Source organism: Hyperolius riggenbachi, chromosome 3 (genome assembly GCF_040937935.1).
Source record: "Hyperolius riggenbachi isolate aHypRig1 chromosome 3, aHypRig1.pri, whole genome shotgun sequence".
Lineage (NCBI taxonomy): Eukaryota > Metazoa > Chordata > Amphibia > Anura > Hyperoliidae > Hyperolius > Hyperolius riggenbachi.
Window position 1 is genome coordinate 96,014,272 of NC_090648.1, and position 27,032 is coordinate 96,041,303.

Consider the following 27,032-nt stretch of genomic DNA (forward strand, 5'->3'; position numbering starts at 1 on the left):
GCCGCTCATTGCGGCCTTCCGTGTTACTTTTGGCCGCCGGAGGCGATCAGAAGAACGCCTCCGGAGCGCCCTCTGGTGGGCTTTCTTGCAGCCAACTTTCAGTTGGCTGCATGAAATATTTTTCTTTTTATTTAAAAAAAAACCTCCCGCAGCCACCCTGGCGATCTTAATAGAACGCCAGGGTGGTTAACAGACTGCAGGAGTACTGTGGCATCAGTGGATCAGTCCTCCAGTGGTTCAGATCATTCCTGACTGACAGAACACAGAGAGTATCCCTAGGACCTATAATGTCCAAACCTGCACCTCTACAATTCGGAGTGCCACAAGGATCAATCCTATCCCCTCTGCTGTTTGCAATCTACATGTTGCCACTCAGTACACTTACCCAACGACATGGCCTGACGTACCACTGCTACGCCGATGACACACAGCTATACCTGTCCTTCAAACCTGGTGGAACAGACCCTACTCCAAAAATAAACTATTGCTTAGCTGAGCTACAGGCATGGATGAATGATAACTGGTTGAAACTGAATGCTGACAAAATTGAGGTCCTTTTTGTCCAAAGCCAGCACTCGCCATCAAAACAGCTCTATCCTAAAGCAACACCAATCAGGATTGGGAATTCAGACATAAACAGCTCCAACCTTGTGTGCAGCCTTGGTGTACTAATCCGGGGATCCCCAACCTGTGGTCCGCGGCCCACTGGTGGTCTGCGCTCCCAGTTGGGCCGCAGGACTGTCCTTTTCAACCCCCCTACCGCCCGTCCCCGCGGCCGCCGCTGTTATTACCTTAGCAACGGCCGCTCTCCCCTCTCCAGCGCATGTATTTATTCAAGCAGCATATCTTCCGGCTGCTCTGTGTGATGCGCAGGGAGAAGGGCTCGGTTACCATAGTAACGGCGATACATATCGCCGCTGCCTTGCTTACTGTCGCATCACACAGAGCAGCCGGGAGATACGCTGCTTGAATAAATACACGCGCCGAAGAGGGGAGAGCGGACGCTGTTAAGGTAATAACAGCGGCGGGGACCACCACCTGGCTATACTGGGGCGCTATCCTGGGGCAGTATACTGGCTATCCTGGGGCACTATACTTGCTATCCGGGGGCACTATACTGAGGCACTATTCTGGCTATACTGGGGCACTATTCTGGCTATACTTGGGCACTATTCTGGCTATACTGGGGCGCTATACTGGGGCACTATACTGGCTATACTGGGGCACTATACTTGCTATCCGGGGGCACTATACTGAGGCACTATTCTGGCTATACTGGGGCACTATTCTGGCTATACTTGGGCACTATTCTGGCTATACTGGGGCGCTATACTGGGGCACTATACTGGCTATACTGGGGCACTATACAGGCTATACTGGGGCACTATACAGGCTATACTGGGGCAACTAAACTCCCTAACTGGGGCAACTATGCTAGCTATGCCACTGCACCCTCGTCAGCACCCCCCCCCCCCCCCCCCTCCGTAACCCGCTCCACTGTCCACTAGGATGCGCACCCGACGTCCACTCCCCCCGCGGCGGTCCCCGGAAAAAAATTTGGTCAGAAACTGGTCCCCGGGCTGGGAAAGGTTGGGGACCCCTGTACGAAACGATGGGGAATGGAGTTTCAGAAACCAAATTTCATCTGTAGTTAAATCTTCCTACTTTCATCTGAAGAACATTGCAAAGATTAAACATCTGATTCCCCCAGAGGATCTTCCAACCCTAAATCACGCCTTCATCACATCACGGCTGGACTACTGCAATGCCCTTTATGCTGGCCTCCCCAAAAAGGATCTGCGTCGCCTGCAATTAGTGCAGAATGCTGCTGCCATATTGCTAACAAACCAGCCTCGCCACTGTCACATTACACCGATCCTTCGCTCACTGCACTGGCTACCAGTAGAATGGAGAATACTCTTCAAGATTGGACTGCTGACATTCAAATCCCTGCACAATCTGGGCCCCTGATACATGAAGGACTTGCTGAAGCTGCACCACACCTCTCACAGCCCCAGATCAGCAAGTTCTATAAACTTGGTCACTCCCAGAGTGCACCACAAAAAATCTGGAGATAGAGCCTTCTGTCATGCTGCCCCTACTCTTTGGAACTCCCTGCCACACCCAGTAAAAACAGCACCATCCCTGGAGCTATTCACATCCAGACTGAAAAGCCACCTGTTTAGCCTGGTATTTCTAGACTTATAAAATTCTTCCTCTGTACCACGATGATCTGAGCCATGCTTATGCGCTTTGAGTCCCACGGGAGAAAAGCGCTCTACAAATGTTATTTGTTGTTGTTGTTGTTGATTATTCCAAACCGAAAGGGCAGGGGGGGGGAAAGGGGCACATCCTCACAAGTTTGCCTCAGGCAGCACAAAGTCTAGGAGCAGCCCGGGCTGTAAGGAGCATCATTGGGACGCATGGGAACATATAGGGGTCCCATCAAAGCTGGGGGGCCCTATAGATTGTAGTTATACCACTGACCCACTCCATTTTCAAGCTTCAGAAACTGCATAGAAAATTTGCATAATCAATTCAAAATCATTTGACTCTCATCACTTCTTGGGCTTGATTCACACAGAAAAATAGCATGCCTTATCAGAGTTAACACGCCTTGTGAGAGGTAACATGCCTTATCAGAGTTAACAAGCCTTATCGGGGTCAACATGCCTTATCAGAGTAGCATAGCGAGCGCTAAGAACTTATGCCTGGTAATTGGCAAACGAGAGCTCCACTCGTCCTGCCCTGAGCCCCTTTGATTGGCCCAATAGGCTGCCTGTCAAGTTTCCTGTCAAGTGACAGGCAGCCTATTGGGCCAATCAAAGTGCAGGATAATTTTAAATTATTTAATAAAATTTTTAATTGTAAAGTGATTGGACCCGCAGGGCAGGCTTGCTCAAATCCGAATTCGGGTGAAACCCGGATAGTTGCTACCCGGATTTCACCCAGTAAACCTGTGTGAGGTGGGCGGGGGTCAAGCTTACCTGTCTGACGTCTTCTTCGGTTCATCCCTCAAGGCCTCTCACGATGTGGTCCAAGCGCATCACATGACTACAAACACTTCCTCCTTCAACCCGGAAGGAGGAAGTGTTTGTACTCACGTGACCGCCGCGCGGAACGCATCGTGGGAGGCACCAAGGGACGGACCGAAGAAGACGTCAGGCAGGTAAGCTTGACCCCCCGCATCCATCCCGCACAGGTATCTGGGTAAAATCCGGATAGCAACTATCCGGGGTTTCACCCGAATTCGGATTTGAGCATCCCTGCCGCAGTGCAAGGATGAGCGGAGCTCTTGTCATTGCCAATTAGCAGGCATAAGTTTTTAGCACTCGCTGTTCTACTCTGATAAGACGTGTGCACTCTGATAAGGTGTTTTCACTCTGATAAGGCGCATTAACTCTCATAAGACGTGTTAACTCTGATAAGGCATGCTATTTGTCTCAGTGAATCAAGCCCCTTGTGTATTTATATAGTGCTGACAACTTCTGCAGAGTCTTAGAAAGTGTATAGTCATTTCACTAAAGGTGCCCATACATCTACCGACTTGGCGGCCAATCGACCATCAATCAAATTCAATAATTATTATCGAATTGGATGAAAATCGGTGCCAACAAAAGCATGTCCGATCAACAATGCAACCAATTTCAGCCCAAAATTAGTTGCATGTATCAACCAGATATGCTGCAAGATGTCGGGCCGACATGCTTGATCAGGTGCACGGCGGTAACAGCGTGTGGTAATCGTGAATGCTACGGAAACCCTGGTCCGCTGTCCCCCAGGTGTACACTACATGTACTGTGCCTCTGCACTAACACTTTACCTCTCTGCCGCCCACTGGACTCCTCTTCCGAGTTCTTGCCCCACCACACGGGTGCAAGAACCCGGAAGAGGAGTCCGTCTGGCGTGGGAAAGGTAAAGTATTCATGCCTGTGGCTCGGGGGTACATATACTGGGGGGGAAGCAGCCAGGTGCGGTTAGGCGTCGTCACAAGGACAATTGCCGAAAGATTTCATGCTGAAATCGGTTGGGAATCGGTCGGCGGTTTGTGGCGGTCAACAGATCTCTCTCCGATCAGATTAGATCAGAGAGAGCTCTGTCTATTGGTCAATCGGCCTCCAAATACGCTACATGTATGGGTACCGTAACTGTCTCTTAGAGGAGTTCATAGTCTGAATCCTACCATAATCTTGTGGCCCCAAAAATATACAGTTTAGTTGGTACTCTCAATAATCTTGTAATGACTGACTATGGATTACCGTATTTCGCGCCATATAAGATGCACCCAGGTTTAGAGGGCAAAAACCAGAGAAAAAAATTATATATACTAAACCTGGTGCGTCCATATTCCAGGAGAGTCTTGTACATGTTAACCCTCAAATGTTGTCCTCCTGTGTCCCATTGTCTCCCCATGTGTCCTCTGTGTCCCCAATACCTGCCCCATGTGTCCTCTGTGTCCCTCATACATGCCCCATGTGTCCCCCATGCCTGCCCTATGTGTCCTCTGTGTCCCCCATACCTGCCCCATGTGTCACCCATGCATGCCACATGTGTTCTCTGTGTCACCCATGCATACCCCATGTGTCATCTGTGTGTCCCTCACACATGCTCCATGTGCCCTGTGTCACCCATGCCTGCCCTATATGCTTGCCCTATGTGTTCTCTGTGTCCCCCATACCTGTCCCATGTGTTCTCTGTGGCAACCATGCATGTCCCATGTGTCCTCTGTGTGTCCCTCATGCCTGCCCCATGTGCTTGTGTCCCCCATGTGTCCTCTGTGTCCCTCATGCCTGCCCCATGTGCCTGTGTCCGCATGTGTCACCTATGCATGCCTCATGTGTCCCTCATGCCTGCCCCATGTGCCTTTGTCCCCCATGTGTCCCCTGTGTCACCCATGCCTGCCGTGTCCTCTGTGTCCCTCATGCCTGCCCCATGTGCCTGTGTCCCCCGTGTGTGTGTGTAAATTGTGGCTGCACCCGATGTATGCCTCTGCCCGCTCCCCATGCCTGTAATGAGGCCGGCGTGTGTAATATGTTTCCTCCCGCTGTGTGCCCGATTTCTGCGTGCCCCCGCTAGTGTATAATATGCCCGCTCCACCGCCTGCCTTATCTCCCTCCTCCATGTGGTTGCTGGCCCCCCCGGGTGTTAATCTGCAGCGGCTTTCATCTCCGCCATGCCCGCGAGGATTGGAGACCTCGCCAGACACATTACAGGCATGGGGAGCGGGCAGAGGCATACATCGGGTGCCAGGCTCGGACAGAGCCGCCGAACCACCGACGATCCCATCGGTGGGCCCCGACTTCCCCTCCTCCTGGGGGCCCCTAGGGGTGCGCTGGAGGGGAGAGCCGCGGGGAGGGCAGCCCGACTGTTTTTTTTTTTTTTTTATGTCCCTTAAAAAAAACTATTTTTCCCGGGGGGGCCCCCTCCTATCCTCCCCCTCCCTCACTTCGGAGGGGCCCCCTCCTGTTACGAGCGGCGGGTACAGCAAAGTTCCGGCGAGGTATAGCAGAAGATAGAGGTCCAGCTACCTCCCGGACTACGCTGTCTCCTCTATGCCGCTCGCACTGCTTCCTGGTTTAGTGCGCGGCAATTACAAAGGAGACAGCGACTGGGAGGCAGCTGGACCTCTATCTTCTGCTTTACCTCGTCGCCGGAAGTTTGCTGTACCCGCCGCTCTCCCGCCGCTCGTAACAGGAGGGGGGCCCTCCGAGGTGAGGGATTGGGAGGATAGGAGGGGGCCCCCCCGGGGAAAATAGTTTTTTTTAAGGGAAAAAAAAAACAAACAAAAAAACAGTCGGGCTGCAATCCCCGCGGCTTGTAATTGTAGGGGGGACACCCAGGTGAGGGGGAGCATAGGAGTCGGGGCCCCCACTGGCTACCCACCCGGCTACCTAACTGCCCACCCGGCTATCTAACTGCCTACATTCCCACCCGGCTACCCTTCTGCCTACCCTCCCACCCGGCTACCTAACTGCCTACCCTCCCACCCGGCTACCTAACTGCCCACCCGGCTACCTAACTGCCTACCCTCCCACCCAGCTACCCTTCTGCCTACCCTCCCACCCGGCTACCTAACTGCCTACCCTCCCACCCGGCTACCTAACTGCCCACCCGGCTACCTAACTGCCTACCCTCCCACCCGGCTACCCTTCTGCCTACCCTCCCACCCGGCTACCTAACTGCCCACCCGGCTACCTAACTGCCTACCCTCCCACCCGGCTACCTATCTACCCACCCGGCTACCTAACTGGCTGCCCACCCGGCTACCTATCTACCCACCCAGCTACCTATCTGCCTACCCTCCCACCCGGCTACCTAACTGCCCACCCGGCTACCTAACTGCCTACCCTCCCACCCGGCTACCCTTCTGCCTACCCTCCCACTCGGCTACCTAACTGCCCACCCGGCTACCTAACTGCCCACCCGGCTACCTAACTGCCTACCCTCCCACCCGGCTACCTATCTACCCACCCAGCTACCTATCTGCCTACCCTCCCACCCGGCTACCTAATTGCCCACCCGGCTACCTAACTGCCTACCCTCCCACCCAGCTACCTATCTGCCCACCCGGCTACCTATCTGCCCACCTGGATACCTATCTACCCACCCAGCTACCTATCTGCCCACCCGGCTACCTAACTGCCTACCCTCCCACCCGGCTACCTATCTACCCACCCAGCTACCTTTCTGCCCACCCTCCCACCCGGCTACCTATCTGCCCACCCGGCTACCTATCTACCCACCCGGCTACCTATCTACCCACCCAGCTACCTATCTACCCACCCAGCTACCTATCTGCCTACCCTCCCACCTGGCTACCTAACTGCCCACCCGGCTACCTAACTGCCCACCCAGCTACCTATCTGCCCACCTGGCTACCTAACTGCCTACCATCCCACCCGGCTACCTAACTGCCCACCCAGCTACCTATCTGCCTACCCTCCCACCCGGCTACATAACTGCCTACCCGGCTACCTATCTGCCTACCATGCCATGGGCGTCCCTACATAGGGCAAAATGGGGCATGCGCACTCCCCTGGCTAGCTGCTGCCCCCCCCCTAGCTACCCGGACGTGGCTGGCCCGCCCGCTCTGGGGTGGCAGCGGAGAGAGAAAAGAAGTGGCAGGCACAGCGGCGCTGCCTGCCGCATCACTTAATTCTAAAGGGGGGAGCGAGAGAGGGGGAGCCCCAAGGTGAGGGAAGGGGGAGGGGGAAACGTCCTCCCTTCCCCACCGCTTCTCTTCTCTCTCCGCTGCCACGGAGGACACCTATAGATCTGGCTATTTAAACTGGGGACACCTATAGACCTGTCTATCTATACTGGGGGGCCCTGTCACTACCTAAACTAGGGGCTCCTGTCACTACATACACTGGGGGGGGGTCCCTGTCACTGCATACACTGGGGGGCTCCTGTCATACCTAAACTGGGGGTACCTGTCACTAACTGAACTGGGGGGGCGCCTGTCAATACCTGAACTGGGGGCACCTGTCACTTCCTGAACTGGGGGGCCCTGTCACTACCTAAACTGGGGGCTCCTGTCACTACATACCCTGGGGGGCACCTGTTACTACCTTAACTGGGGGGCACCTGTCACTACAAACACTAAGGGCTCCTGTCACTACCTAAACTGGGGGGTATCTGTCACTAACTAAACTGGGGGGCTCCTGTCGCTACCTAAACTTGGGGGTCCTGTCACTACCTAAGCTGGGAGGCTCCTGGTGCTACCTAAACTAGGGTGCACCTGTCACTACCTAAACTATCCAGGCCAGCCCAGCATCACCACCAGCCAACCAGCCCAGAATCACTGTCAAAAAGGCCATAGCATCACCATCAACAGTCAGGCCAACATTTACTTCAACCAGCCAAGTACAGCCCAGCATCACCGCCAGGCCGGCCACAGCATCACCGCCAGGCCTTTCAGCCCACACATCATCCCCAATCCAGCCAAAAACAGTATTGCCTGGCACAGCAGCCAGTAGAGGAGAATTCAGAAGCCAGGTGAGAGGTGTCTACCATATTAAGTGGGCATTCTGCCTATTTATGTGAAATGCTGTTTATTTATGTGCCTCATGACTGCTGAATTTGTCTTGTTGGGGGCCTCATGGTTACTGAATTTGTCTTGTTGGGGGCCTCATGATTGCTGAATTTGTCTTGTTGGGGGCCTCATGATTGCTGAATTTGTCTTGTTAGGGGCCTCATGATTGCTGATTTTGTCTTGATGGGGGACCTCATGATTGCTGAATTTGTCTTGTTGAGGGTCACATGATTGCTAACTGCGAGACTATGGAAAAAGCTGAATCATCATCATATGAGACAATAGCTACTTTTTAAAACAGAAAATAAAACTGGGAGGTTCTAAAAAAAAAAAAAAAATAAATACATTTTTCAGGAGTTGGATGGATAAAATTGTTTATCTTCACAGTTTATTTTCAACTTGGATTTTCCATAATGTTCATGTATGAGTTAAAACGTTTTTATTTAGTTTAAATTGCTGTTGCCACTTTGTAATAGATAAGTGACTTTTGGGTTGCAGTTTGGGCACTCTGCCTTCAAAAGGTTCGCCACCACTGTCCTAATCTAATGTCCCACCATTCATGCAAATTTGTCTCCACCCATGACTACACCCACATTCTGGTCCATGACCACACCCAATTCTTCCATGACCGCACCACTTCTTCCCCCTCCCCCTTTTTTCTATCTGCCCACCCGGCTAGCTATCTGCCCGCCATCTCACCCTGCTAGCTATCTAACCTATACTGGGGGCAGCTACCTATCTAACCTATACTGGAGGCACCTACCAATGTAACCTATACTGGGGGCAGCTACCTATGTAACCTGTATTGGGGGCATCTACCTTGCTAGCCTTTACTGGTGGCAACTATACTGGCTACCTATATTGGAGGCACCTACCTAACTAACCTATAAAGGGGGCACCTACCTATCTAACCTATGCTGAGGGAAACTATTCTGGCTACCTATATTAGCCCACTGCCTTACTGTTCCAGTTACATTACAATTACCCCCCCACCCATGTGATGTCATGTCCACACCCATTTTTTTTGTCGCTGCACGCTTTGCTTTTTGGGGGGGGTGTTGGTAAATTATCCGCACCGGGTGTCAAACACCCTAGCTACGCCACTGGAGGGGGGCACAGCTTGGAAGGGGGGGAATTGGGCACAGAGCGGCGGGGAGGGGGGAAGCGTCCCCCCCTCCCTCACCTAGGGCCCCCCCCTTCCGCGCACCCCCCTCCTCCAGAAGTGCAGCCAGCAGCGAGCGGAGAATAGCTACAGAGATGATGCTATCTCCGCTCCGAGTCCGCATGCCGCTGCCCTGCTGGTCTCTGACTGTAGTGTGTGACGCTGTCCAATCACGCTCTCGCAGTACTTCCTGCTAGAGCGTGATTGGACAGCGTCACTACAGGAGACAGAGACCAGCAGGGCAGCAGCGGCATGCGGAGCGGAGATAGCATCATCTGAAGCTGGTAAGCTATACTCCGCTCGCTGCTGGCTGCACTTCTCGAGGAGGGGGGTGTGTGCGGAAGGGGGGGGCCCTAGGTGAGGGAGGGGGGGAGGCTTCCCCGCTGATCTGTGCCCTCTGCCCCCCCTTCCAAGCTGGGGGGGACTTGCATTGTGTGGGGGTATCTCTGCCACCAACCTGATTGCATTGTGTGGGGGTATCTTTGCCACCAACCTGATTGCATTGTGTGGGGGTATCTGCAGCCAACCTGATTGCATTGTGTGGGGGTATCTGCAGCCAAACTGATTGCATTGTGTGGGGGTATCTGCAGCCAAACTGATTGCATTTTGTGGGGGTATCTGCCGTCAACCTGATTGCATTTTGTGGGGGTATCTGCCGTCAACCTGATTGCATTGTGTGGGGGGTATCTGCCACCAACCTGATTGCATTGTGTGGGGGTATCTGCCGTCAACCTGATTGCATTTTGTGGGGGTATCTGCTGCCATTTGACTACTTGATGAATTATCATGAGGCATGTAACTACTTGAATATTTTATCTACAATGTATCTGGTCGGACCTAATCTCTGAATAACGCCGCTACTTATTTTGTGTTTTGTATTTTTTTTTTTTAAGTCTGCCCATGACTCATCATGACCACGCCGATGTTCCAGTGCGTGGTGACACCCATTTAGTTTCGCATTTAGACATATCCCTATTGGAGACTGTCCTCAGAATTGCTCACAATCTATTCCCTACCATAAAGTCATGCAACATTTCTAGAGTAAATGTGTATGTGAGCCGAAAATGGGGGGGGGGGGGAGGGAGGAGGAGGAGGAGGAGGAGGGGGGTGGGCCCCAGGCTGAAACTTCCTTGGTGGGCCCTTGGTGTCCCAGTCCGACCCTGTCGGGTGCAGCCACACAGGCAGGGAATTCCCGACGTGGCGGCGGGTCGCGGTCCGTATCGGCGGGCGTTTCTAAGTCGGGAATTCCCTGCCTTTGCCGTATAAGACGCAGGGACTTTTTCCCCCTATTTTTTTGGGAGAAAAAGTGCGTCTTATACGGCGAAAAATACGGTAGATTTTGAGCACATCTGAAAAATAGTTAGTAACAAAACTGTGCTATAGCAATGTCAGAGCTATATACTGTAAATACACATAAACATACTAATAACAATGTTCCTGTTGTTGTCTCTACAGTTGAAAAAGCCCATTTTGGGGGGTAACCAGTTAACCTATCTGTATGTTTTTGGGATGTGGGAGGAAACCACAGTGCCAGACAAAAACCAAACAAACATGAGGAGAACATACAATTTCCATGCAGTTAAGATGAATACTCACACAGGAAGATGGATCCCAGCGATGTCCCCGACGACAAGCGTTCCCCGATCTATTTTCCTGCGGGCGTGTACACGCGACATCATGTGGCAACACATGAGTCTTAAGGATCCGATCCGCCATGACCATGCACCTTTACTTACATTGTGAAATCGCGAAAACGATTGTTTCCCGTTCCAAAAGTCATCACAAAAATCGCATTGTGAATACAGGCCTTTAGTGCCATGGTCCAGATTTGAACCTGGGAGTCTAGTGCAAGGCAATAGTGCTATCCACTCCACCACTGTGCTTTTGAATGGCTGTTAGTTCTATAGGGCAGCACATCTTGTGCATAATGTTATATCCATTAAACCTCATTGTGTATTAGCGATGATGAGCAGACATAAACCTGGGGAGAATATTTTGGATTAGCATAAATTGATCTATAAATGGTATTAGCTGTCTCCTTCCAGAAGATTGTTCATGGAAATACTGTCATCCTTCATCATTGTATTATTAGACAATCCATCTCGTAGCCCACAGAGTGTCTATAGATGAACAATCTGCCACAGTCATCACTCTTAATAACAGATATCAGCTTATGAGGTGGGAGACCTGCAGGCTGACTGAAGAAAATCATTTATACTCAGAGAAGGTAGTTAACAAATCAATGGCATGCAGTGAAACCATTGCAAATGGCATCATCACTCTGCTGGATTTGCATGGTCAAGTTTTTTATATTAATGCTTGAAATTAAAGAGTATTTTTTAATCTGACCTGTCAGTCATCTGAGCATCAGTCATCTGAGTCTGGTTTATATCATATGGACCGAACTCTAGTCTGCTGTTCCACACATCTGCTGCAGCGCTTTCCTCTTCTGAACCTCTCATCATTTTGCAGTAGTGTCTCCCCATAGGTTCCTGATGCATGTCATGTGACATAGGTAGCCTATGGAGAGACACGGCCGCACGGTGACAGGAGAGGCACAGTGCAGTAGAGGAGAGGACCCAGCGACGATCCAGGTTATTGTGCTAATGCTAACATTTGGATAACGCTTTTTCTCTTGTCAGGTTTAGGGTCCCTGAGGTGGCTGCCAAGCCCTCTCAGGTCTACCCCAACTTTACTGTGGTCACTGGAGCCCCTGCAGTTTTCGGCAGTGTAACAGCTCACCTGTCCCAGCTGGCATGCTCCTTGTGGCATTGTCAGTTCCCATCTTCATCCCTACTGGCCTCATCTTCTCAGTGACCTGGTGGCATATTACATAATAACAAGCACCGGGTCACAAAGGAGAGGCACCCCTGCGAGGATGAAAAAACACATAGATCCAGGCACATTGCCTCAAGTAAGGAAATTTAAATATGTTATTAGGGAGGTGCTGAAGGGGGTGTGGCCAACAAAATAGCAAAGTCAGATAACACTTTGCACACTCACATGCAAATATTCATACAAATGCTTTCACAGAAGTCAAGCATCCAGGAACCATTGCTGTCCCTACAGCTGTGGCTGGATAGTGTACTGGTTAAGGGCTCTGACACAGGACACCAGGATTCCAATCTTGGCTCTGCCTGTTCAGTAAGCCTATTCAGTAGGAGACCTTGGACAAGATTTCCTAACACTGCAACTGCCTATAGAGCGTGTACTGGTGGCTGCAGCTATGGCGCCTTGAGTCCACCAGGACAAAAGCTCAATATAAATGTTCTGTGTCTGTGTCAGCTAAGTTTAAAGCCGGGGTCTTGGTACAAAAGAAAACATTCTCTTGCGTAGTCGCCTACACTGAGCAGAGATATCCCAGTATTTATAGGTGCCCTAACTCTTGACCTGTAACATGCATGGCATTATTATTATTATTATTATTTATTTATAAAGCGCCAACATATTCCGTGGCGCTGTACAATGTAAGAAATCAAACAAGGGATACATAATGATACAGACAATGATATACAGGGCCGGCCTTAGGTTTCACAGCGCCCTGAGCGAAACCGGATTTTGTTGCCCCCCCCCCCCCCATAAGTAGCATAGTTGTCCCCATATAGGTAGCATAGTTGCCCCCAGTGTAGGTAGTATAGTTGCCCCATATAGGTAGCATAGCTGCCCTCAGTGTAGCTAGTACAGTTTCCCCCAGTGTAGTAGCATAGTTGCCCCAGTGTAGGTAGTTTGCCCTAGTATGCCCCCAGTGTAGGTAGTTTGCCCACAGCAGTGTAGGTAGTTTGCCCCCAGCAGTGTAGGTAGTTTGCCCCAGCGTAGGTAGCTTGCCCCCAGCGTAGGTAGCTTGCCCCAGTATGCCCCCAGCGTAGGTAGCTTGCCCCCAGCGTAGGTAGCTTGCCACAGTATGCCCCCAGCGAAGTTAGCTTGCCCCAGTATGCCCCCAGCGTAGGTAGCTTGCCCCAGTATGCCACCAGCGTAGGTAGCTTGCCCCCAGCGTAGGTAGCTTGCCCCAGTATGCCCCCAGCGTAGGTAGCTTGCCCCAGTATGCCCCCAGCGTAGGTAGCTTGCCCCAGTATGCCCCCAGCATAGGTAGCTTGCCCCCAGCGTAGGTAGCTTGCCCCAGTATGCCCCCAGCGAAGTTAACTTGCCCCAGTATGCCCCCAGCGAAGTTAGCTTGCCCCATTATGCCCCCAGTGTAGGTAGCTTGCCCCCAGCGTAGGTAGCTTGCCCCAGTATGCCCCCAGCGTAGGTAGCTTGCCCCCAGCGTAGGTAGCTTGCCCCAGTATGCCCCCAGCGAAGTTAGCTTGCCCCAGTATGCCCCCAGCGTAGGTAGCTTGCCCCAGTATGCCACCAGCGTAGGTAGCTTGCCCCCAGCGTAGTTAGCTTGCCCCAGTATGCCCCCAGCATAGGTAGCTTGCCCCAGTATGCCCCCAGCATAGGTAGCTTGCCCCAGTATGCCCCCAGCATAGGTAGCTTGCCCCCAGCGTAGGTAGCTTGCCCCCAGCGTAGGTAGCTTGCCCCCAGTGTAGGTAGCTTGCCCCCAGCATAGGTAGCTTGCCCCAGTATGCCCCCAGCATAGGTAGCTTGCCCCAGTATGCCCCCAGTGTAGGTAGCTTGCCCCCAGCGTAGGTAGCTTGCCCCAGTATGCCCCCAGTGTAGGTAGCTTGCCCTCAGCGTAGGTAGCTTGCCCCAGTATGCCCCCAGTGTAGGTAGCTTGCCCCAGTATGCCCCCAGCATAGGTAGCTTGCCCCCAGCGTAGGTAGCTTGCCCCAGTATTCCCCCAGCGTAGGTAGCTTGCCCCCAGCGTAGGTAGCTTGCCCCATTATGCCCCCAGTGTAGGTAGCTTGCCCCCAGCATAGGTAGCTTGCCCCAGTATGCCCCCATTGTAGGTAGCTTGCCCCCAGCGTAGGTAGCTTGCCCCAGTATGCCCCCAGTGTAGGTAGCTTGCCCCAGTATGCCCCCAGCGTAGGTAGCTAGCCCCAGTATGCCCCCAGCGTAGGTAGCTTGCCCCCAGCGTAGGTAGCTTGCCCCATTATGCCCCCAGTGTAGGTAGCTTGCCCCCAGCGTAGGTAGCTTGCCCCAGTATGCCCCCAGTGTAGGTAGCTTGCCCCAGCGTAGGTAGCTTGCCCCAGTATGCCCCCAGTGTAGGTAGCTTGCCCCCAGCGTAGGTAGCTTACCCCAGTATGCCCCCAGTGTAGGTAGCTTGCCCCCAGCGTAGGTAGCTTACCCCAGTATGCCCCCAGTGTAGGTAGCTTGCCCCAGTATGCCCCCAGTGTAGGTAGCTTGCCCCAGTATGCCCCCAGCGTAGGTAGCATGCCCCCAGTGTAGCTAGCTTGCTCCAGCGTAGGTAGCTTGCCCCAGCGTAGGTAGCTTGCCCCAGTATGCCCCCAGCGTAGGTAGCTTGCCCCAGTATGCCCCCAGTGTAGGTAGCTTGCCCTCAGCGTAGGTAGCTTGCCCCAGTATGCCCCCAGTGTAGGTAGCTTGCCCCAGTATGCCCCCAGCATAGGTAGCTTGCCCCCAGCGTAGGTAGCTTGCCCCAGTATTCCCCCAGCGTAGGTAGCTTGCCCCCAGCGTAGGTAGCTTGCCCCATTATGCCCCCAGTGTAGGTAGCTTGCCCCCAGCATAGGTAGCTTGCCCCAGTATGCCCCCAGTGTAGGTAGCTTGCCCCCAGCGTAGGTAGCTTGCCCCAGTATGCCCCCAGTGTAGGTAGCTTGCCCCAGTATGCCCCCAGCGTAGGTAGCTAGCCCCAGTATGCCCCCAGCGTAGGTAGCTTGCCCCCAGCGTAGGTAGCTTGCCCCATTATGCCACCAGTGTAGGTAGCTTGCCCCCAGCGTAGGTAGCTTGCCCCAGTATGCCCCCAGCGTAGGTAGCTAGCCCCAGTATGCCCCCAGCGTAGGTAGCTTGCCCCCAGCGTAGGTAGCTTGCCCCATTATGCCCCCAGTGTAGGTAGCTTGCCCCCAGCGTAGGTAGCTTGCCCCTAGTATGCCCCCAGTGTAGGTAGCTTGCCCCAGCGTAGGTAGCTTGCCCCAGTATGCCCCCAGTGTAGGTAGCTTGCCCCCAGCGTAGGTAGCTTACCCCAGTATGCCCCCAGTGTAGGTAGCTTGCCCCCAGCGTAGGTAGCTTACCCCAGTATGCCCCCAGTGTAGGTAGCTTGCCCCAGTATGCCCCCAGTGTAGGTAGCTTGCCCCAGTATGCCCCCAGCGTAGGTAGCTTGCCCCAGTATGCCCCCAGCGTAGGTAGCTTGCCCCCAGTGTAGCTAGCTTGCCCCAGCGTAGGTAGCTTGCCCCAGTATGCCCCCAGTGTAGGTAGCTTGCCCCAGTGTAGGTACCTTGCCCCAGTATGCCCCCCCCCCCCCTATGTGGCAGAGACCGACTTACCTGACATCCAGCTCCAGCGCCGACGTCACTCTTCTCTCCCCGTCTCCGCTCCATCTGTAGTTAGAGCAGGCTACAAGAAAATGGCCGCCGTTTGTCTGCATTTGTGGACATCGGAGGCCATTTTCTTGTAGTCCTGCTCTAAATATAGACTGAGAGGACACCGGGAGACAGCAGGGCGGCGAGGGGCGACAGGCGCCCTTGAGAGCATGGCGCCCTGAGCGACCGCACAGGTCGCTCATAGCAAAGGCCGGCCCTGATGATATACATGAAATATGAACATTGATACACAATACAGCACTGCTGATTACAATTTACTTTAACATGATGACTAAAATGTATAAATGTCTAACAGAGTGCAAGAAATTAAATTAATAACATTCCATGACATAAAAGGGTTAGAGCCCTGCCCTTGTGAGCTTACAATCTAAAGGAATAGGGTGGAAACAAGAGTTGGGGAAGTATACAGTATATGTACAGGCAGTGCATAATTAGGTTATTTAGTGGGTGCACAACCTAAGCTAGAGAATATGCTTGTTGGAAAAGGTGGGTTTTGAGGGAGCATTTAAAGATTTCAAAGGTGGGAGAGTGGCGGATGTGCTGTGGAAGGGCATTCCAGAGGAGGGGTGAGGCACGTGAGAAGTCTTGTACACGTGAATGTGAGGAGGTAATTGTAGAAGAGGATAGAAGAAGCTTGTGTGCAGATCTGAGATTGCGGTTGGGTTGGTATCTGGAGACTAGTGAGGAGATGTACAGGGGAGAGAGATTGTGGAGAGCTTTGTAGGTTAGGGTTAAGAGTTTGATCTGAATCCTCTCGTTAATTGGTAGCCAGTGAAGAGCTTGACAGAGAGGAGCAGCAGAGGAAGAGCGAGAGGAGAAATGAATAAGTCGAGCAGCCAGAGCCGGGACAAGGTCCAACAGCACCCAAGGCTGAGACACCAAAGTGCGCCCCTCCATCCCTGCCACCCCAGCCGTCACACACTGATTGCTATTAGACTAAGAGGCACCACAGGGCCCACAACCTCCCCAACACCTTAATATCTAGTTATCTGGCTTGCAGTCACTGCTATGTATCCCCTTTTCTTATTTCTTTCTGCTTCAAACACAATTAGGAATGACAGCTGAATGAATTCTGCGCCCCCTCCTACACTGCGCCCTGAGGCTGGAGCCTCTCCAGCCTATGCCTCGGCCCGCCCCTGCGAGCAGCAGAGTACAGTACAGAATTGAGCGGTGCTAGTCTGTTAGTTGGAAGTCCACCAAGCAATATATTGCAATAGTCCAATCGAAATATAATAAGAGCATGTACTAACATTTTGGTTGTGTCATGGGAGAGGAAAGGTCGGATGCGTGCTATGTTTTTGATTTGGAGATGGCAGGAGCTGGTTAGGGAGTTATTGTGAGGAGTAAATGAGAGAGAAGAATCAAATATTACCCCCAAGCACCGTGCTTTGGGAACTGAAGTTATAAACGTGTTGTTAACATTTATTGTAATATCAGGCAAAGAGGTGGACATGGCATCACACCTATCTAAAGATTAGGAGCACATATCCTGACGTCCATGTACACCATGCACATACCGGCATAAGCTGCGTGCATACTGAAAATGGTCACAGAGAGGGGAAGGAGGGAGTGCACTGGATTAAAACCTGGCCACAAGGGTAAGTTACAAGAAAATACACAAAGATGCAGGCACATTGGCTTAAAGCGGATCCGAGATGAAACACTAACTATAACAAGTAACTTGTCTATATATCTTATCTAAAGTTTAGATAGTTTACACAGCATATCTAGCTGCAAAAGTTTAAAAAGTGTATGATTATTTATTCCTGTGATACAATGGGGGCAGCCATGTTCTTTTTGTCATATTGTCACAGGCTAAGAGCTGGAGATGGTATCAGATTTCTTGTGTGTAATTTCAGTCCCCTCTCCTCCTCCCTCCTCCCCTCTGCCTTTGAAATCAATGGCTAGTAACACCTCCCCCTCCTCCTGCCCAAACTGAACTCCTGTAAGCCCTTGCTATTGTCTGAAAGTGCCTTGGCACTCTGAGGGGCTGTGGGCGTGGCTTTTTTAATTTATAGGGAATTAAACTATTAAAACAGAAACAAAAAAGTATTTGGCTTGAGGAATGCCCTATAAACTATAGGAAAGGGACACAATTATGCAATGAGTAAAAGTTCATCTCAGGATCCACTTTAAGTTAGGGAATTTAAATAAGTTATTAGGGAGGTGCTGGAGGAGATGTGGCCAATTAAATAGTAAAGTCAGTTAACCCTTTGCACACCCACATGCAAATGTTCATGCAAATGCTCTGAGGATGAAGATGGGAACGCACAGAAAGGCAGCTGGCTTGGGGCCCCTGGGGGGATTTGGCAACAAAAAGGGCACCTTATGCCACTGTTGGGAGGGGGGTGGATCTGTCAGGGGGGCCCTATTGTACCTACAACCAACCTTGGTTGGACTGAAAGCGCTTGAATATGCTTGTTGGAAAAGTGGGTTTTGAGGGAGCATTTAAAGATTTCAAAGGTGGGAGAGTGGCGGATGTGCTGTGGAAGGGCATTCCAGAGGAGGGGTGAGGCACGTGAGAAGTCTTGTACACGTGAATGTGAGGAGGTAATTGTAGAAGAGGATAGAAGAAGCTTGTGTGCAGATCTGAGATTGCGGTTGGGTTGGTATCTGGAGACTAGTGAGGAGATGTACAGGGGAGAGAGATTGTGGAGAGCTTTGTAGGTTAGGGTTAAGAGTTTGATCTGAATCCTCTCGTTAATTGGTAGCCAGTGAAGAGCTTGACAGAGAGGAGCAGCAGAGGAAGAGCGAGAGGAGAAATGAATAAGTCGAGCAGCCAGAGCCGGACAAGGTCCAACAGCACCCAAGCTGAGACACCAAAGTGCGCCCCTCCATCCCTGCCACCCCAGCCGTCACACACTGATTGCTATTAGACTAAGAGGCACCACAGGGCCCACAACCTCCCCAACACCTTAATATCTAGTTATCTGGCTTGCAGTCACTGCTATGTATCCCCTTTTCTTATTTCTTCTGCTTCAAACACAATTAGGAATGACAGCTGAATGAATTCTGCGCCCCCTCCTACACTGCGCCCTGAGGCTGGAGCCTCTCCAGCCTATGCCTCGGCCCGCCCCTGCGAGCAGCAGAGTACAGTACAGAATTGAGCGGTGCTAGTCTGTTAGTTGGAAGTCCACCAAGCAATATATTGCAATAGTCCAATCGAAATATAATAAGAGCATGTACTAACATTTTGGTTGTGTCATGGGAGAGGAAAGGTCGGATGCGTGCTGATGTTTTTGATTTGGAGATGGCAGGAGCTGGTTAGGGAGTTATTGTGAGGAGTAAATGAGAGAGAAGAATCAAATATTACCCCCAAGCACCGTGCTTTGGGAACTGAAGTTATAGACGTGTTGTTAACATTTATTGTAATATCAGGCAAAGAGGTGGACATGGCATCACACCTATCTAAAGATTAGGAGCACATATCCTGACGTCCATGTACACCATGCACATACCGGCATAAGCTGCGTGCATACTGAAAATGGTCACAGAGAGGGGAAGGAGGGAGTGCACTGGATTAAAACCTGGCCACAAGGGTAAGTTACAAGAAAATACACAAAGATGCAGGCACATTGGCTTAAAGCGGATCCGAGATGAAACACTAACTATAACAAGTACTTGTCTATATATCTTATCTAAAGTTTAGATAGTTTACACAGCATATCTAGCTGCAAAAGTTTAAAAAGTGTATGATTATTTATTCCTGTGATACAATGGGGGCAGCCATGTTCTTTTTGTCATATTGTCACAGGCTGAGAGCTGGAGATGGTATCAGATTTCTTGTGTGTAATTTCAGTCCCCCTCTCCTCCTCCCTCCTCCCCTCTGCCTTTGAAATCAATGGCTAGTAACACCTCCCCCTCCTCCTGCCCAAACTGAACTCCTGTAAGCCCTTGCTATTGTCTGAAAGTGCCTTGGCACTCTGAGGGCTGTGGGCGTGGCTTTTTTAATTTATAGGGAATTAAACTATTAAAACAGAAACAAAAAAGTATTTGGCTTGAGGAATGCCCTATAAACTATAGGAAAGGGACACAATTATGCAATGAGTAAAAGTTCATCTCGGATCCACTTTAAGTTAGGGAATTTAAATAAGTTATTAGGGAGGTGCTGGAGGAGATGTGGCCAATTAAATAGTAAAGTCAGTTAACCCTTTGCACACCCACATGCAAATGTTCATGCAAATGCTCTGAGGATGAAGATGGGAACGCACAGAAAGGCAGCTGGCTTGGGGCCCCTGGGGGGATTTGGCAACAAAAAAAGGGCACCTTATGCCACTGTTGGGAGGGGGGGTGGATCTGTCAGGGGGCCCTATTGTACCTACAACCAACCTTGGTTGGACTGAAAGCGCTTGAGAACTGCAACCACTAACGCTCAGTAAGCCATCCTGCAGTGCTCTGGAGTCTCTCCCAAGGACTCCTTACTGAATAGGTACTGCTTCAGGATTGAAGCCCAGGTCTCCTATTTTAGAGGTGGTCTTTGAGATCACCAATGTCTTTTTTTGGTCAACTTTTGTTGAAGAAGGTCCAAAGGTAATACAAATATAATAATGATGTATGGTTTCCAGTTTTTGTAGGATTACAATTTATATCATCATCGTAGGTTTTTATATACAATAAAGATCATCAGTTAACAATGAAATCAGCAGACTACCATCACGCTTGACCTTCAAAGATCAATCGAATTACCATATTTTTCGGACAATAAGACCTTTTAGGAGGACAAAACCAGGGAGAAAAAATATACTAAGACTGGTGTGTCCATGGTGCGGGGGCGTCTTATGGACCTATCCCCCCCCCCCCCCCAACTGTCTCTATTAAAGCTACACTTCCCTTTAAAAAAAAGTAGTGGCACAAGTGTCCTGTATTGGAGCAGCAGGTTGCTGATGGAAACATCACTCTTGCTGAAGTTAATGCTCCTTCAGGTTGATTGTCCTCTCCCCTGATTCCTCCAGGTTGCAGCCCACAGCACACTGAAAACCCCACTAGAGTGTGGATCAGTGCAGTATGAGCGCTAGCCTTGATAGGATATAGCTTATTCCTTGGGATAAACCACAATCTACCCCACCCCCAAAACCTCTTAACGCTATATAAAAATACGCAGACTACAATGGCAACTTGGATAAATTTAGGCCAAAGCAGCCCGTTTATTTAAAACCAACAATATATGTAAAACCAAACATAACACCAAACATAACAATCTCTTGGAATAACCTCTTCCAGAGAGCTGGGGTGAGGGATCCGGAGGTACCTCTCTTTAACCAATAGCTTGTAACCGGCATGCAGCCTTGAGACCGGCCCCCACCGCGTTCGCCGGTTCGGGGGACAGCTGCATGCCCACCTGGTTGATAATCTCTGCTGCTCAGTAACCCTCCGGAATTTGCCCCGCGGCAAATCCCCTGCCAAATAGATCCCACCTCCGGAACCCCCTACCCCTCCGGCTGCAATGACGAATGTCTCACCTGTAAGAGAACAGAACCAATATACAAGGGAGGGAGGGAGGGAGCTTTCCCTTACACTTGCTGAGAGGCCAGAACTCCGCCCCCCTCTTTTATAGACTACCCCCCCGCCCCCATTAGCTCTTTCCCAAAGCCCGGAACCTAAACTCCTCCTCGCCTGGCTATTAACCCCATACCTCCCGGTCAGCTACCCTATCATGTGGGGGCCCTGCACATTACACTGCGCTACAGTTCCCGGCCCCATTCTTGATAGGATATAGCTTATCCTTGGGATAAACCACAATCTACCCCACCCCCAAAACCTCTTAACGCTATATAAAAAATACGCAGACTACAATGGCAAACTTGGATAAATTTAGGCCAAAGCAGCCCGTTTATTTAAAACCAACAATATATGTAAAACCAAACATAACACCAAACATAACAATCTCTTGGAATAACCTCTTCCAGAGAGCTGGGGTGAGGGATCCGGAGGTACCTCTCTTTAACCAATAGCTTGTAACCGGCATGCAGCCTTGAGACCGGCCCCCCACCGCGTTCGCCGGTTCGGGGACAGCTGCATGCCCACCTGGTTGATAATCTCTGCTGCTCAGTAACCCTCCGGAATTTGCCCCGCGGCAAATCCCCTGCCAAATAGATCCCACCTCCGGAACCCCCTACCCCTCCACCACGAGCTGGCATGACCCCTTATGCCATCGAGGCCCCCAACCTCAAGGCTCTCTGGATCCCATCTTCAATACCTAGGGCCCAAAGATCTGTCCCAACTGCATTCAAGTGCACCCCATCCCCCCTTAATATAAGCTGCTGTCCTCCTCTAACTCTCTGTGTCTGATGGCCAGACCCCCGTTCCTGATCACAAACTTGGTAATCTCCTTATTAAGTTTAACCCTGGCCTTGTTGATTTTTTGCACGGATCGTGCCAATCTCCACGAGGTCGCGGGCGACCATATCCGACCACACTATAATTGTGGTTGGGAAAGACGACCTAATCCTTAAAACATCAAATTTGATGTCTTTTATGATGACCCTAGTAGATCGGGAAGCCAGGTCATTGCCTCCCACGTGCAGCACAAGGATATCAGGGGCTCTATCAAGCCTAGAGAACCGGTGTAGTTCAGGTAGGACCCTTGACCAGAGCATCCCCGGGAAACCCAGCCACCTGATACAGACCTGGTCGCGAGGAAAGCCGAGCTGCCGACCTTCCGGTCTCACGTCGGCCCGTTGGCCCCCCATTTCACATAAGAGTGTCCAAATATCCAGACCAGGATCTGTGCACCTGAAAAGAACAAAGTAAACTACAGAAAACTAAACTATGAACTACAGGGCATAACCTACACTAAATGGGGGCGAACATAGGACCTAAACCGAGCTGACTCCCATCTCCCAATCCTCTGGATGACCTCCTCGCTCATACCCCACCGGGACGCTTCAGTAGCCGCCCCAATTCTGAACGAGTGGGAGGCAAAATCTGTCGGGCAGACGCCTATGTGCGTAAGACACTTCCGAAATATAGCGGTAAATTGAAATCTGGTAAGCGGGACGCCATCCGCGTGTGAAAAGAAGGCAATCGCCCCCGGAGGCCGAATAGTCATGAAAGACTCCGACACTGACCGCGGGCAAAGAGGGCCCCCTATGCGAAACAGGGAGATCGACCGGCCCTTACCCAACCGGTCTGTTTTGGAACGCCTAAGAAAAATACAAACCGAGTCGTCCAGTAACGTGACGTCCGCTGCCCGGATGCCTCCCACTATTCGTTTGCTTGGGCTGACCAGCTCGCCTACCCTAAATGCCCCAAAAAAGGCTAATGTAAATACGGCATTAAATAAAGTAGCCTCGTATTCCGATGAACATACCATGCCGAGTGCCCCTACTACTTTGCCCAATAATTCAAATGTAACCGGGCGCCTGGAATCTCTCTGCACCCACCCCGCTCTGTAACCTTTCAATGCCTGCCTGATTCTAAAATCTTTTGTTACATCCTGCAGCCCACGCAATTTAAACCAGAACGCCAGCGCTGCTACCTTTTTATTCATGGCCGACACTGACACCCCCTCCGAGAAACATCTTCCCACAAAATATAACATTAAACAAAGCCTATCCTCGTCTGAACTGCAGTCTCCCACCTGGTACACCAAGGCGTCCCACGTGCGCCATATGGCCGTGTACGCCGCCCATGATGCTTCCGATAAGGATCTGCTGATCAAGAGAGATACCGCCCGAATGGAACTCCCCACATCGCCACTGGACAAGGCACCCCAACTTCCTCCGCCGCTGGGGCCGCCGCCCGGAACCTGTCCCACTGAAATCGAGACAACGCGTCAGCCGTGACATTCTCAACCCCCAGGGATGTGTACAGCACAAATATGAACGTTTGAACGCAAGCATTCGAACACCAACTGGCGCATCAAACATATGACCGGGGGAGATGACGCCGAGAAGTTATTAATTGCTTCCACCACCCCCATATTATCGCAGTTAATCTTGATGCGCTTGTTGGCCAGGTGACAGCCCCAAAGCCGCATTGCCACTACAATGGGAAGCAATTCCAGCAGGACCAGGTTAGATGTAAACCCCGCTTCCACCCACGATTGATCCCAAGGGGCAGCACACCACTTACCCGCCAGGAATGCGCCGAAACCATGTGCACCAGCGGCGTCGGTAAAGAGTTCCACATCAAAATTACTCACCACGTCCTGTAACCACAGAGATCTCCCGTTGAAACTGCCCAGAAAAACAGACCATACTTGCAGGTCCGCCCGCAGCTCCGCATTCAACCGAATGCGGTGATGCGGCGCACTCTTTCCTGCTGTTGCCAAGGATAACCGCCTGCAGAATATCCGCCCCATGGGCATAATTCTGCAGGCGAAATTCAATTTTCCTAACAGGGATTGTACTCCTCTCAGCGTCATTTTCTTAGACAAGATTGCCGCCGCGATCGTGTTCCTCAAGTCAGTCACCTTGTCGTGAGGCAACCGACATTCCATTAATAAGGTGTCAATGGTGATACCTAAAAAATTCAGGGATGTCGTTGGTCCCTCCGTTTTGTCCTCCGCGAGAGGGATCCCGAAACGACCACAGACATGCCGCATCGTGGCCAGGGCATACGCGCAATTGGGGGAACCCGCCGGCCCCAAAAAGAGGAAGTCATCAAGATAGTGGATGATCGACTGAACCTCTGACATGTCTCTCACCACCCATTCCAGGAACCCACTGAACTTCTCAAAATATGCGCATGAGATGGAGCAACCCATGGGAAGACATTTATCCACAAAATACTCACCCTTCCAAAAGCATCCTAGCAAACGGAAGCTCTCCGGGTGAACTGGTAACAACCTAAAAGCTGCCTCAATGTCTGTTTTAGCTAACAAGGCCCCAGGGCCTAACCGTCTAGCCCACCTTACAGCCACGTCGAATGACGTATAGACCACGGACACTTCTGTGTCCGGGATCCCATCATTCACCGATAAACCACGAGGGAATGACAGGTGGTGTATCATGCGAAAAGACCCCGGCTCCTTCTTTGGCACAACACCCAATGGAGAAACCACTAGGTCGTCCAGGGGACGGTCCAAAAAGGGGCCTGCTAGGCGGCCTGCCGCCACCTCTTTCTCTATCTTGCGGGAAACTACCTCGGGAAGCTCAATAGCAGATCTCAAGTTCCTAACTGGACTACAGGCTGGCAACTGACAACAACTCGGGATAACGAAACCAACGGAAAAACCCCTACGTAAAAATTCCGCTTCTTCCGATTTCGGATACCTATTTAGGAACGGTTCCATCTCGTGCAGCTTCACTGGCGTCGTCCCTTTTTGAAGCAAAGTCAGAGGACTTTCCTTTCTTTTTAAAACATCTGGACGCGGCGTGTGATCCCCCGCAGCCTGAACACTCGTGCCTGAAGCGACACGAGTGTCCAAAACGGCAAGATCCCTCATTAAACTGCCAGCAAACCCCTTTTCCTCTCTCGGTTCGCGGCCCGGCTGGTGTTGCGCCGCTGCCCTGACCGAGAAAGGACTGCGTTCCCCGTGTCGGGATCATGAGGCGCATCCAAGAGTGGATGTCCTGGTGATCCCATCGTACTGCTGGCCTTACTGCCATACTTTGCCTGAAGAGCTCGTCGTATCGCAGCCATGCGTTGCCGCCGTACGACCTTTGAGCTTCGCCGATAGAATCCATATACCCGAACAACGCAGAGCAATTTTCCAGTTGCCTCTCTCCAACGACACTTGCCAGAATTGCGAACGCTTGGAACCAATTCTGGAAGCTCCGAGGGATCAGCCGATAACGACGTTCCTCCTCCCTCTTTTTTTCGTCCGGCTTCCCCTTGTCTAAGTTGAACTTCTCTAGTGGCAGTAGTGAGAAAATCTCCACATACTCACCCCTCCAAATGCGTTCTTTTACCTCCAATTTCAAATGCGACCCTAACCTTCCCCTGAAACACACATACATTTCCGCATGAGCGGCATCCGCCATCCGCACCAACCCAGGATCCCCTGCCACCACTGGGACCCCTGTTGTAACTCCCGTGGGAGCCACCAGACCTGACTGCCCAGCAAGAAATACCCCTGATGCGCTGCTGGCCTCGGCGACCGGAGAGGACGCCAAAACCTGCAATGGGGCAGCTGAAGTATGCGCTGATCCGCTAGCGGCCGCTACGGCCGCTGCAGCCTGGGGTAGGGGGGACCATACCGCGGTAGGTGATGGCTGAAGCGCGGGCGCACCCACCCCGCTGCCTGCCAAACCTGCTAAACCTGGTAGTGTTACTGGAGTCAAGGCTCCCAACGCCCCAGAACCCCCTGCCCCTTGAAACCCCCCAGCCGCCCCCAACAACCACCTGGCAATAGTAATAAGGGGATTGGCCTCACCTGGCTGCGCTGGACCGGCGTCCTGTACAGCCGTCTGTCCTGATCCAGTTGGCAAAGACATCTCCTCTGCGACCACCGACTCATCCTCAGACTGCGACACCTGTTCAGGGCTGGGAGTGGGCTGACTGGTGCTGTAGGCTGCATCCTGCTGGCTGGAACCTCTGCCGCTCCTGGAGGCATTCTTCTTCCCCTGTCTTCTGGAGGGCCCGGCCGGCCCCCCCTTCCGCTTGCTCTTAGATGCGCTCCCAGCCCCCTTGCGATGCGGCTGGGCCGCCGCCGCACCCGGGGAGGGGGCGGCGCCCGTTGCCTGGATGTCTGTGCGCTGGGCCTGCTTGGCCCGCTGTGCAGAGCGGGTACCAAGGGCCGCAGTGGATCCGGAAGGTGGCGCCGGCGGTGCGGAGGCCTCAGATGCGGATTGCCCACCGCCGGAGGAGTTCCGCCTTGGAGTCGGATTCCTCCCGGCATCCCCGCTCTCCACCGCTGATGTGCGCTTGGCGGGGGGTGCCGGAGGGTCCCCTCGGGGGCTCCCGCTTCGTCTCTGTGTCGGGCGGTGCTCCGGGCTGAGCCGCTCGGGCGGCCTGGATTTCCTCTTGGACCCGGCCGGCTGGCCGGAAGTGCTGGGGGCCATGGCTGCTAGTTGGACCTGCACCCAGGTCGGGCCCCTGGTCGTCGCCTCCTCCCTGACTCGGGCCAGCAAGTCTTCCAATCCCTCCATATCGGAAAAGCAAGCGAGGTAAGCTGTGTCAGTCTCAGGCAGCTTTCCCTTACACTTGCTGAGAGGCCAGAACTCCGCCCCCCTCTTTTATAGACTACCCCCCCGCCCCCATTAGCTCTTTCCCAAAGCCCGGGAACCTAAACTCCTCCTCGCCTGGCTATTAACCCCATACCTCCCGGTCAGCTACCCTATCATGTGGGGGCCCTGCACATTACACTGCGCTACAGTTCCCGGCCCCATTCTTTACTTTCACTTCAGCACTGAATCCTGTGGCAAATCATGTGTCTTTGTTCATTGCCAATGTGCATGCCTCAAGGCATTCCTATGCCTTTTTGTGCCTTTGCATACATTTGCGTATGCACTTTGTGTGT